A 10,921-nucleotide genomic window follows, 5' to 3' on the forward strand; every position below is an offset into this window, starting at 1 on the left:
CAAACGGGCACTGCTGGAGAACCAGCTGCATGGGCTGGCTCCCTGGGGTCCGGTGGGGGATGTGGCTGTGGTGGGATGGGGTGACCCCTCAACTGGGTGTGCAGGGAGGATGCTGGGAGCCGTGGGGAGCCCAGAGCTGCTCATGGTATCCCCGTGCCACGGGGTCTGGCTGTGCTGGGCTGGACAGAGCTGCCTGACAGCCCCAGGCACCTTGCTCGGCTGCGGTGGGGGGATTTGGGGGACCCTGAGGGTAGGGGGTGTGCATGGGGATGTGCAAATGGCAGAGTGGGTACACATAGCTGGAGCTGGCTGCAGGTGGGTGGGCAGGGGTACACCAGCGGGTGGAGGTGGGAAGCTCACACACCCGGATGGTGGCAGCCCGTGCACGAGTGGACACAGCCCTGTGCACAGACCCTCAGGGTGACAAGGGCAGGGCAGCTCAACAAGCACCGCACGGGACGGTGGCACAGCGGGACGGGACACGCAGCCCCGGAATGGGGACAGTGCGGGGCTGGGGCACAGCTGTGTGCTTGGCACTGCTGCTCAGGCTCGGGCACGCTGGGGGAGCGAGGCCTGTCGGCACTGAAAGGAACGAGGCGGGATGGAAATGAGCCCCCGGGGGTCCGCACAGCACAAAGGCGCCCGCTGGGGTGGGCCGAGACCTTCCCAGCCCCTCGCCACAATGTTTGCAAATACCAAAGGCCACTTATGGCGGGCCGGCAGCGGGGAGGGCGAGGGGCCCTCCCAGCATCTCCCTCTGAATGGGGGCTCCTCCAGCTCCACGGTGCCCCACGGATGCCCCGTGGCAGCCCAGATGGTGGGGCGAGGTGGGCAGCGGCTGCCCATCGCCTTTGTCGGCGTCTCGGTGCCGGAGCCAGGGGAGCAGGGAGTGTCAGGGAGGAATGTCCCTGCTCAATGCCCACCATGCTGGGGCTGACAGCCCTGAAATCGGGTTGTCACATCCCGTCTGGGCAGCCCTTCACCTCCGTTTGTGGGGGCTTGTTCGGCTCCCGCCTCATTCAGCCAACACAAACAGCACTTAACCCTCTGGCTCCCAGCGGCTCCGGGCGGGGACTGCCGGCCCCAAGCAGAGAATTGGCCACCAGGATGTGCCGCTGCCATCCTGCTGCAACATCTGAAGGATGATGTGAGATACCCCATGGAGCCGGGCTCTTTAGAAGGGAAGTTTAGAGTCCCCAGGACCCCTCACCTTCACCTCAGAGCCCGCAAGAGACAACCTGAGCAAGGACTTGCTGCCAGCCCCAGGACTGGGGGGCTCACACCAGCCCCTCTGACACCCTACACCCTTCCAGCGCTGCCTCCCTTCAGCCCCTGTGACCACCCTGAGACCCCTTCGCACCCCCCCGCAGGACACCCACCCCGCAGCAGCCCTGGCTGCCAGTGAAAGCGGGAGCAGGAGCCTTTCCTTTGACACAATTAAGCAGCCCGGGGTCCCAGCGCCTCGGCTCTCCACAGTGTGTTAAATTAATGTAGCAGAAAAAATCATTATGCGGGGACACAGATGGAAGTGACCAAGCAGAAAATGCGATGTGCAGCGGCAGAGGACCCCTCTTTACCCGTGTAAACACCACGGGGAAGAACAGGTTTCCCAGCTCCCAGGCCAGGAGGTGACCGCAGCCTGCCAGGGGGTTCCCCCTCCACTGCCACTGGGGCAAATCCCGCATGCAGCAAGACATGGGGGTCCCGTGGGCAGCTGAGGGGGCAGATGGTGGCACCCCCCGGGCAGCAGCACCCCCGGGTTTGGGAGCTGGGCAGTGCGTGTGGCCGGGCCTTGGCTCACAATTACCGTGTCATTATGTGCCGGCACAGCCGTGGCTAACGGAGCAGAAAAGTGGCCCCTGCTCAGCACCCGTGGGGAAAGGGGCGAGGGGGGCCCCAGGGAGCACCCGGCTGCACGTGTACATGTACCCAAACATGTACCCAGCACATGTTCCTGGGGGTGGGGGCTTATTGTCCAAGTGCCACCACCCAGGACACCTCTCCTTGGGTGCATGTCCCAGTCTGTTCTGCCTTTCTGGCCTCAGCTTAAGGCATCAAAGGGACCTGCACTTACCCTGGGGACCCTCTCAGTCCCCAAGAGAGTTGCCCTGGAGAGGGCTTCTGCTCCCCTGGGCGGTAAGCCCAGGGTAGACACGGTCCTGGGCCTTGCCCCAGCAAACACTGAGGGCCACAGAGCCACTCCCAGACATCTTGCAGATCAGTAACTCCAAACACTGGACAAAGGGTCCCCACACCAGGACCACACATGGCCCTCACGCATGGGGCACAGCAGGATGAAGAGGGGCGCTGAGCACACAGGAAACAGGGCTGGATATCACCAAGGCAAACTGTCTTCTTCCTCTCTCATGGGTTCTACTGCTGCTTGGGCAGGAGCTGGAGCCTCCCACTTTGAATCCACAGGTCTTTTAGTGCTCTGAGACTGTCCTGGATGTGTGGGAGGTTCCCACTCCCACAGGGGGTCCCCAGACAGCCCAGCTCCCCTCCTAGCTGACCTTATATCCTATGGCCTCCTCCAGCCTGGATTATCCCCAGCTGGCCAACCTGTGGCAAACAAGGACTAGTTTACACACTTGCCCTTGTTTGCCAGGAGCTCCCAAGTGCCAGCGTTTGGGTACTTCCTTCTGGGGCTTGCCATAGTGGGACATGAGGATGGACACGAGGTCAAGGGGGTGGCTGGACGCTGGCGCAGGGTTATCGTCCGGGGCTGGTGGGGGATGATAACCAGAGCTCCCTCCTGTCAGCACTCTGCAGTGTGAAAGCAGGATGGGGACAGGGACAGTCCCCAAGCCCCTGTCCCCCCCACCTTGGGGACACCTTGGGATGGTGGGTGCCTGCTCCCTGCTGCCTCCCTATCTGGCTTTGCTCCCACTGGGATGTGTTCCCACCCGCCCAATATTCATGTGGGCCCCTTCCCTCCCCGGGGGGCTGCTAATCCCCCCGAAAAGGGCCAGGGATTGTTGACCGAGCTGCCGTATCCCTTGAACAAGCAAGCCTGGGCCCCGCAGCTGCCGCTGGATTAAGAGTCACCCTTTCTCTGCCACAGCCCCTGCGCCAAAGGCCCAGCCCCCAGTGTGCTCGGCCCCCATCCATGGGGGGCCAGCCAACAGGACGCCAAGGAGATGGTTATTTGGGGCACTCCTGCAGTCAAAACTGACAGGTTTAGTGTGGCTCTGCCAGCACCCAAAATGCCTGATCTGGTCTGGCTTGTGTTGGCCGTGCCTGGGGAGTGGGGCCAGGAGCGTGCCAGCCTGCAGGACGGAGCCCCGGCAGGGACGGCGTTGGTGGCGTGACACTGGCACTGGCATCGGTTGTTCCCCTTCCTGCTGCCACCAGTCGTGGCAGGGGCACAGCTGTTCACAGCAATGGCACAGGGTGAGGAGCAGCTCTCACGCTCCAGAATTGTGGGTCATTGGAATTACATTAATTAGCGTGTGCTAATGGTATCTAATTAACACCCAGCTGTGCTGATGCAGAGCTTGCTAAGCCAGACACCTGACCCCTGCCCTGCTGCCTCAGTTTACCCACCTGCAGCAGGGTGATCCTGGCACCTGGTGCTTCATGAAGCCAAGAGACATCAAACCAACAGGGAAATGTTTCAGGGAGAGGGGACCAGATGCCGGCTTGTTATCGGGGCCAGCCCTGCCAAGTGCCCCATCCGGGGCAGCCTCTGGCTATCTTGCTATCTCAAGAGCTCGCTCTGGGTTGGGGTGGATATGTCCTCACGCCAAGAGGGTGTTGCTGGATGCCCAAGCCAGGGTGGCTGGGGGGAACCCAGGGATGTCTCAGGGGGTGAATAAATGGAGATGGGAAGAGCAGAGTACCATGGTTCTGTCTGCTCCTGCTGCAGAGAGGAATGGTGGGGCTGCCCTTTGTAGGGGGAGTCAGGGACCCATGGGTGCTATTCATACCTGGAGAGATTAAAAAACATCTTTTGACTCTACTAACAAGCTCCCAGAGCCCTGCAGAAGCTTTCATCCTGGTTAAGTGCACAGAGCAGATAAAGGGTCCTCAAGAGTCCCCAAAGAGCTGGCTGAGATGCTTGCTATCCTCAGTGTGCATTTTTGGTGGCAAGCAACCTGTCCCTCCTTAAAAGGGACCCCCTGAGCTCTGCAGCTGCCTCAGCAGTGGTGCTGGGCACCTACTATCATGGGCTGTAAAGAGGAAAAGCCCTTTACTCATGCTGTGCCTGTCTGAGCCTCTCCTAGAGAGTCTCTGCCTCCAGGTGACATGTGACACCGGCTTGAGGACAAGCCCAAACAGCTTGTGTAATGGGTGCCACCCCCTAGCTTGACCCTCCAAGTGCTGTGGGGATATCTGGAGGCTGTAGCTCCAGGGAACACAGAGGGTTCCCCAGTATCGGCATTTTGGAGCCAACCCCATCTGGGCAAGGGGTTGGTGCAGGGGGAAAGGGTACTTCAGAAACTGCAAACCCCGGCACAAGCTCCTGCCTTCAATGCAAGCAGTGAGTGTGAAGTTAAGAGATAAAGAGGGAATTAGGAGATAAAGTCTGCGTAATCCCAGTTGCTCTATGCAATTAAAATGAGCTTCACCCCGCTGTAATTGGATGGAAGCTGCCTGCCAGCGTCAGCGCAACCGGGAGCGTTGGGCGAGCAGGCGCGGAGGATTCACCGCACCGAGCACGGAGACTTATCTCCCCGCCAGAAAAACTGAGAGGGCAGCGCCACAGAGAGCGGGAGTTAATGAGATGAAAATGGAAAGCCTGGCACAAAGGATTAGCTCCCGGCCGGCTCTGCTGCTGAAATCCCAAGGTTCCCTGGAAAGGCTTTCCATGCATCACGGATGCATTCCTGCCTGGGCCTGCTTTGCAGAGGAGGCATGTGCTTAGGGCAGGAAAATTTGGCTCCTCTTCACCACTTTGACCCCTCAGTTGGAACCGGGCTGTCCCAGCCTCCAGCTCCCCCTGCTCCATCATATCCATGCCCTGGTGTCCAACCTCCCCCCGGAGGGTCCCTCCACAAGATGAACCCTAACAGCATTTACAGCTGCTGGTATTAAGCAGAAATAAAAAACCCCCAAGTGCAGATTAAAAGGACACTGATGGAATGCCAGGAGAAGAATTACAGCCCTAATAAACTGCTGCCTTCTGCTGGGGGTGGGTGACAAGGGGGTTTACGAGGCCATTTAAACTTCACTGTCAGAAAGGTGTATTAAAGCTATAAAGGTCTCGTTGCCTCTCCTGTCCCCTGGATGCTGGAGCATGGCTGTGGTCATAAATCCACCTGCTCGCAGCCTGGGGCGAGGGGCCCAAAGCCCCTTGTCCCTGGGAAAAGCCAGGAAGAGCAGTGAGGCCCCCTTGGCTGGGGTCTTGGAGGGTGACGTCAGTCCTGGCGCGAGATAAATGCCGGCCCGCGGCCGGCAGGGACAGGATTATCTCGGCATGGAGGCCTCGTCCATCACCCTCTGCCCACCCGCCGGGAGCGTGTGAACGGGAGCCCACAGCCCTGGTGCCAGCGCTCCCTGTCCCCTGCCTGCTGCCCGGGCACAAGGGCAGTGGGACAATGGCTGGGACCACAGCACGGCTGCCATCACACTGTCAGGGATGGCTCCTGCCTCATGCCAGCCCCCAGATGTGCTGTGCTACGGCTCCATCCCCTGGGTCCTTGACCCCTGAGCCCCAGAGCTGAGGGTGTTCTGGGACAGGCCCTCCCCATTCCTCTGCCCGGCTCTCCCCCATCCCTGCGGTCCCGTGTGTTTGTTTGCACAGGTCTGATGACGCTGGCTCACACACCTTGGCACTCCTGCTCCCCTGCTCCTGCCCCGGGCTTGGTTCATCCTCCTGCTCCACTTCCCGCAAGGCTGGGCTGTGGATAGAAACATCCAGTACCTCCATGGAGCTTTTACCTCCCTCCTATCAGTGCCTCCTGTGGGGTCCTTCTGTGCCTTTGTGGGATGGGGATGGGGCCAGGCATGGGGACGGGAACAGGGGCAGGGACAAGAATAGGGATGGTGCTGAAAGGTGCTTTCCAGCAGAAGTCACCTGGCACAGCCTGACTCACCGCCCTGGGGATGGGTCATGGTTTCACCTTCATCCTCCCGGGGTGCAGTCCTGGTTCCCCGCCTGGGTGACAATGGGGACAGTGGGACGGGGGGAAACTACACCGGGGAGGTGGCAGAATCTGAGCCACCTGTAAGGTGGTGACATGAGACACCCTTCTTTCCAGGCACCAGTGTGGGGCTGCTGGGGTGGCAGGGATGTGCGAGGGTCAGTGGGGCTGGCTGGGGAGCACAAAGAGCAAGCAGGACTCAAGGCAGGGAGTTAAGGGTGGATGATGGCTGTCTCTCGCCCAAATAAACTGTGCTAGGAGCCACTCTTTCCCTCCACTGCCCCAGTTTGGAGGCCCTCAGTCCCTGCTGCTTCCCACGCAGGCTCATTAGCGAGTTCAGAGCGAGAAAACCCGTTAATGGCACGAAATGGCTTCAGGCTGTGACATGGGGAGTGGGGATCCAAACCCAAACCCTCACACACAGTGGGGCTGCTGCTTTTCCTCTTCCCTTTGAACTTCGCAGCTGCCCCGAGCTGTGGTTCCCTGAGCACGGACCAGGGCAGCCGGGACGACAGGGCACAGCGGGGTGTGGCAGCCCAGCTCCCCACCCGCCGCCGCACCGACCCTCCCCAGGCTCAGCCCATCCAGTCCGGCTTCAGGGCATCGCTCTGGAGTGTTTGGCTCTTGCAACACGACGGGTCATCGGAGTTTTGGTTTTGCCAGGCTCCTGGTCATGCCATCCTCAGGGGAAGGCACGGGAGAGGGTGCTGGCTAGCCCGGTGCCGGTGGGTGCAGGAGCGTGCGGGAGGCGCCCGGACCCCCGTGACTCAGCCTGCCGTGGCGGAGGCAGAGGTGGGGTAGCGATACCGGAGCTAAAAAAAAACCTGGCCGAGCGCCGGGAAGAGGAAATTTCTCATTAGCCAGAAATGTGTGGCTGAACCAGTCTGACACCCGGGGCGGCCCCCAGCCCCGGCGGCGATCCTGGCCCCGGCTCCGAGCGAGATCAAAGCGGGAGAGGGGCAGGAAGGGGGCTCAGCAGCAGCTGGGCTGTGCTTGTTGGGGGACTTGGGCAGGGTGAAGGCTCTCCTCGTCTTAAGATGCCGGATTTAGGTGGCAGGACGGGCTGGGTGGGCAGTGGCATGGGTAATGCTGCCGTGTGGGGCACAGGCATCAATATCTGTGATACTTCAGGACTGGGCAGGGGTGTTGGCCAGTGAATCCTGGGTAAGGCAAGCTAGCAGGGATGGGGGGCGTCTCTGCCTCTCGCTTCTAGCCATGCAGCAGTCCTTTGCTCCCCCCATTCCTGAAGAAGCGTTTCCAGCCAGGGCAGCCCTTGGTGGGAGCAATGCAGCCCCTGCCACCAGCCCCAGCCCTACCAGCAAGACCACCATTGCTTTCCATCAGATTTCCCCTGAAGATCCAGTCTTTCCCAGACCCCTCTGGGTCAAGGCATTGCCCTGGTCTTGTTTAATAACGCAAAGCTGCTTCTTGCCTCATGGTCCAGTGTTGGGTCAGATTCTGCTCCCCAAACATGGCAGACAGGCATGGGGTGATTGATGCGGGTGCATTTGCTTGCTGGTTGTGCTGCCAAAAACGATGTCAGCTCCCAGGCATCTGCAAGAGAGCTGCCTCCTGCTCCCCAAGGCAGCCCCCAGCCCTGAAATCCCCTTTTCTAGAACTGGCTGGCAGCTTCTGGGGGTCTTGTTCTCAGCCCTGGTGAGAGTTGAGGCTGCAGCCCCAGCAGCAGTGGGCAGGGAGGATGGACTGTGGTGGTGGCAGATGAGGACGGATGCTGCACCATGTGCAAGTCTTCTGCTAGCAACCAGAGGAGACTGGAAGGAAGGAATGGAAAGAAAATGATTAAAACAATTTGGTTTGGTTTTTTTTTTTTTCATAATTAAAAAAAAAGCCCTGGGAAAAAGCCGTGTAGGGTCCTGGCACGTGAACAGAGTCTGTAAGTGGTCTTAAAAATTACCAATAAATAATCTTAACGGGAAACAGAAGGAGCAGAACTGGGGTGTTCGTGGGTGTTTCGTGGCTTCTTGTGAGCATGGGAAAATGTGCTGGGTCTTGTCCCTTGTGCTGTGGGGACAGCCCCTTCCCGGGCCATGGTGTGTCCTTGGCTCCAGCCGTGAGGCAATGACCCGCCTGGCCGGCGTCCGGCCCATCCTTGGCTGAGTGGGGTCAGGATGTGGCCCCAGCGCGGCTGTGCTTGGCCTTTCCCTGGGGCACAGGGTGGCAGTGGGGACAAGGCACGGTGGAGGTTGTGTCCTCACTGCCCGTGCCTCGCGCTGGCCTGCCGGGTGACAGACATGCTGTGCCAAGCTGTGCCGAGCCATGCCGAGCCGTGATCCCTTCCAGCTGTGCCGGCCCCGGGCGGCTGACGGGGCTGCGGGATCCTCTCCCTGCCAAGTTGTTGAGGTGTCAGCCAAGAGTTAGCAGGGAAAACGCCAAGCAGCCGGCGAGCCGGCCAACCCATCCTCCTCAGCCTTCCTCCTCCTTCTCCACTGCAGAGAGCCTCCCACCCTCCCGCTGGAGCCCTGAGCCGCTGGGACCCCCAGCAGGGATCCCCCCTAATCTTGGTGTGCCTTCATCCCAGCGGTGCCCCTGGGAACCTCCACCGCCGCTCCCAGGGTGTTCCCCCCATCCCGGCCCCTCCACCTGGGGCGCATGTCCCCCTCCTCTGGGTCTGTCTGGAAAGGGACGATCCCCCCGCCCCGAACTTTCCAGCTCTCTGCAGAGCGGGAACAATCGTAGCCTTTGTCTTCCCTTAATCTCCTGGTTAGGAATTAAAAGGGGGGAAAAAACCCAGCAGCACAAAAGGCTCTTTTGCATGGGCTGGGAGGGGGAAGCGCAGGGCGCAGGCAGAGCACAGGCAGGGGTGCAGGCAGGGCTTGCCTTCCCCCAGCCCAGCCTGGCCACCCCAAGGGCCACCCCAAGCTGCTCCCATCCACACGGCCCCAGAATTTTCCCACAGTGGCACCCGAGGGCTGCCGGCCCTGGGAGCATCATTTGGCCCACTCAGCTCCTGAAAACGTCCTCACCCATTGGCTGTTCCAGGAGGAGGTAGGGAGCATCTTTTGTGGGGGAACTGGACTGGGTTTGCACCCCCGTGGGGTCAAGTGGCTCCTGATCACTGCCATGGACCCACTTTTAAACACACAGCACCCAAACACACCCTCACCTGCCCAGCACAGGGCTCCCAGCCACCCAGAGCCCCCAAGAACCACACAGGCACCACAGACCTCCATAAAATTCCTTAAATAATTTAATTGAAAAAAAGTCTTTCCGTTAAAAAATATTTTTACAAACGCACGCTCGCATTGATTTCCCTGGCTGCTGTTTTTTGTTGTTGCTTTTCTTTCACCATGGAACACAGCTTTCCCCCAGATTTGTATGGAAAGGGAGGAGGCAGGTACAGGATGTGGAGAGCTCCTGGGTGCACCCCTGGGTGCACTCCTGTGGTTGGAGTGAGACCCGGGGCTGGCTGCAGGGATGGTGGGTCCTGCCCCATGGGAGAAGGGTGTGCATAGAGAAGGGTGGCAGAAGGGGTTTGTTGTTTAAAATGAGAAACCCTCCTCAAAGCAAAGCCAGGCCAGGATGGAGAACTGAGATGGGGATGTTAGAGATGCACCAGGGCTCATGGGACCCCAAACTTTGCAGCAGCAGGGGCTGGGCGGCAAGGGAGGCAGGGCAGCCCCTGTGCCCCATTGTGCTTCTGCATGGAGAGGCTGTGGGTGGTTAGCAAGCCCCAAACAGGCTCTCATATCTCTTCATCCACTCACTTTTAAAAGCCTCCCAATGCCAGGTTTCTTCTGATCTGGGAGGGGTGAAGTCTGCCCAGTGCTGCTGTTTGGGTCTCACCAGGGCAGGGCTGGGGAGCAGCCAGGGTAGGGAGCAAGCCAGGATGGGAAACCCCAGAAGAATAGGGCCATGGTGTCCCTGTCAGCCAACATCCCAGATATATCTCACAGAGGAGATGGTGGGATGTGGGGAGACCGTTCCTGCTGCTACGGCCCTCCTGGACTTGTTTACCCTGTGAAGGAGGACGGGGTTAATGAGAAACCCAAGGGCAGGCCCGTTCCAAGGGAATGGAAAAACAGCACCTGCTGTCAGCCTGAGGAGTGGGGCCAAGCACTGGGGAGCATAGGGGTGCACCCCCTCATTTTGGGGAGAGACCACTTGCCCCTCTGGACTGCCAGCAAAGCACCCTAAAAGCCCATTAGCAAGGTAGTGCAGCTGAGTGGGACCTGAAAAACCCAGGAAAAGCAACTGGGGTTCCACTTGGCTACTGTGGACAAATCTCCCCTAGACTGAAGGCATGCCCCCCCCCCCCAGATCTGCTCTCCCAGGGGGTTACTTTGCCACCTGCAGCTGGTCCATTCACCCTGATGAGCTCCCCCCTGCTCAAGAGCCATTTTGTAGAGGAGGAGTGAGGCCAGTAATGCAGGGGTGCCAGGGGCTGCTGCAACCCTCCTGCTGAAGGCAGACTGCCCAAAGGGAGGCAGGGGAGGAGCAGTGCCCTATGGAGAAGCCCCAGAGCTGTGGGGACCTTCTGGCACTGGATGAGCAGTGTGGACGGCTTGGCTTTCACAGTCCCAGCTTGACTTGAGGAGGGTATGGGGGAAAAAAATGCTGAGTATTTCTAGTACATTAAAGTTTCCTGACTGGCTCTGACCTGGGACTCAGAGCCTCCGCCCTATACACCTCCCAGCACCACAGGGTTGGTACAGCATCACTGCCTGGTCCCTGTCGGACAACCTGAAAACATGACAGCAAGAGAAGGGGAGAGCAGAAAGGGGCACACAGCCAGGTTGGGGCTGGCCAGGAGGAGGAGAAGGATGACCCTGGTGGGCAGCAAAGCTGCAGGCAGCCGGGCCCATCCAATGAGAGCG

The sequence above is a fragment of the Lonchura striata genome, chromosome 9 (assembly GCF_050655825.1).
Source record: "Lonchura striata isolate lonStrDom1 chromosome 9, ASM5065582v1, whole genome shotgun sequence".
In the NCBI taxonomy this organism is placed as follows: domain Eukaryota; kingdom Metazoa; phylum Chordata; class Aves; order Passeriformes; family Estrildidae; genus Lonchura; species Lonchura striata.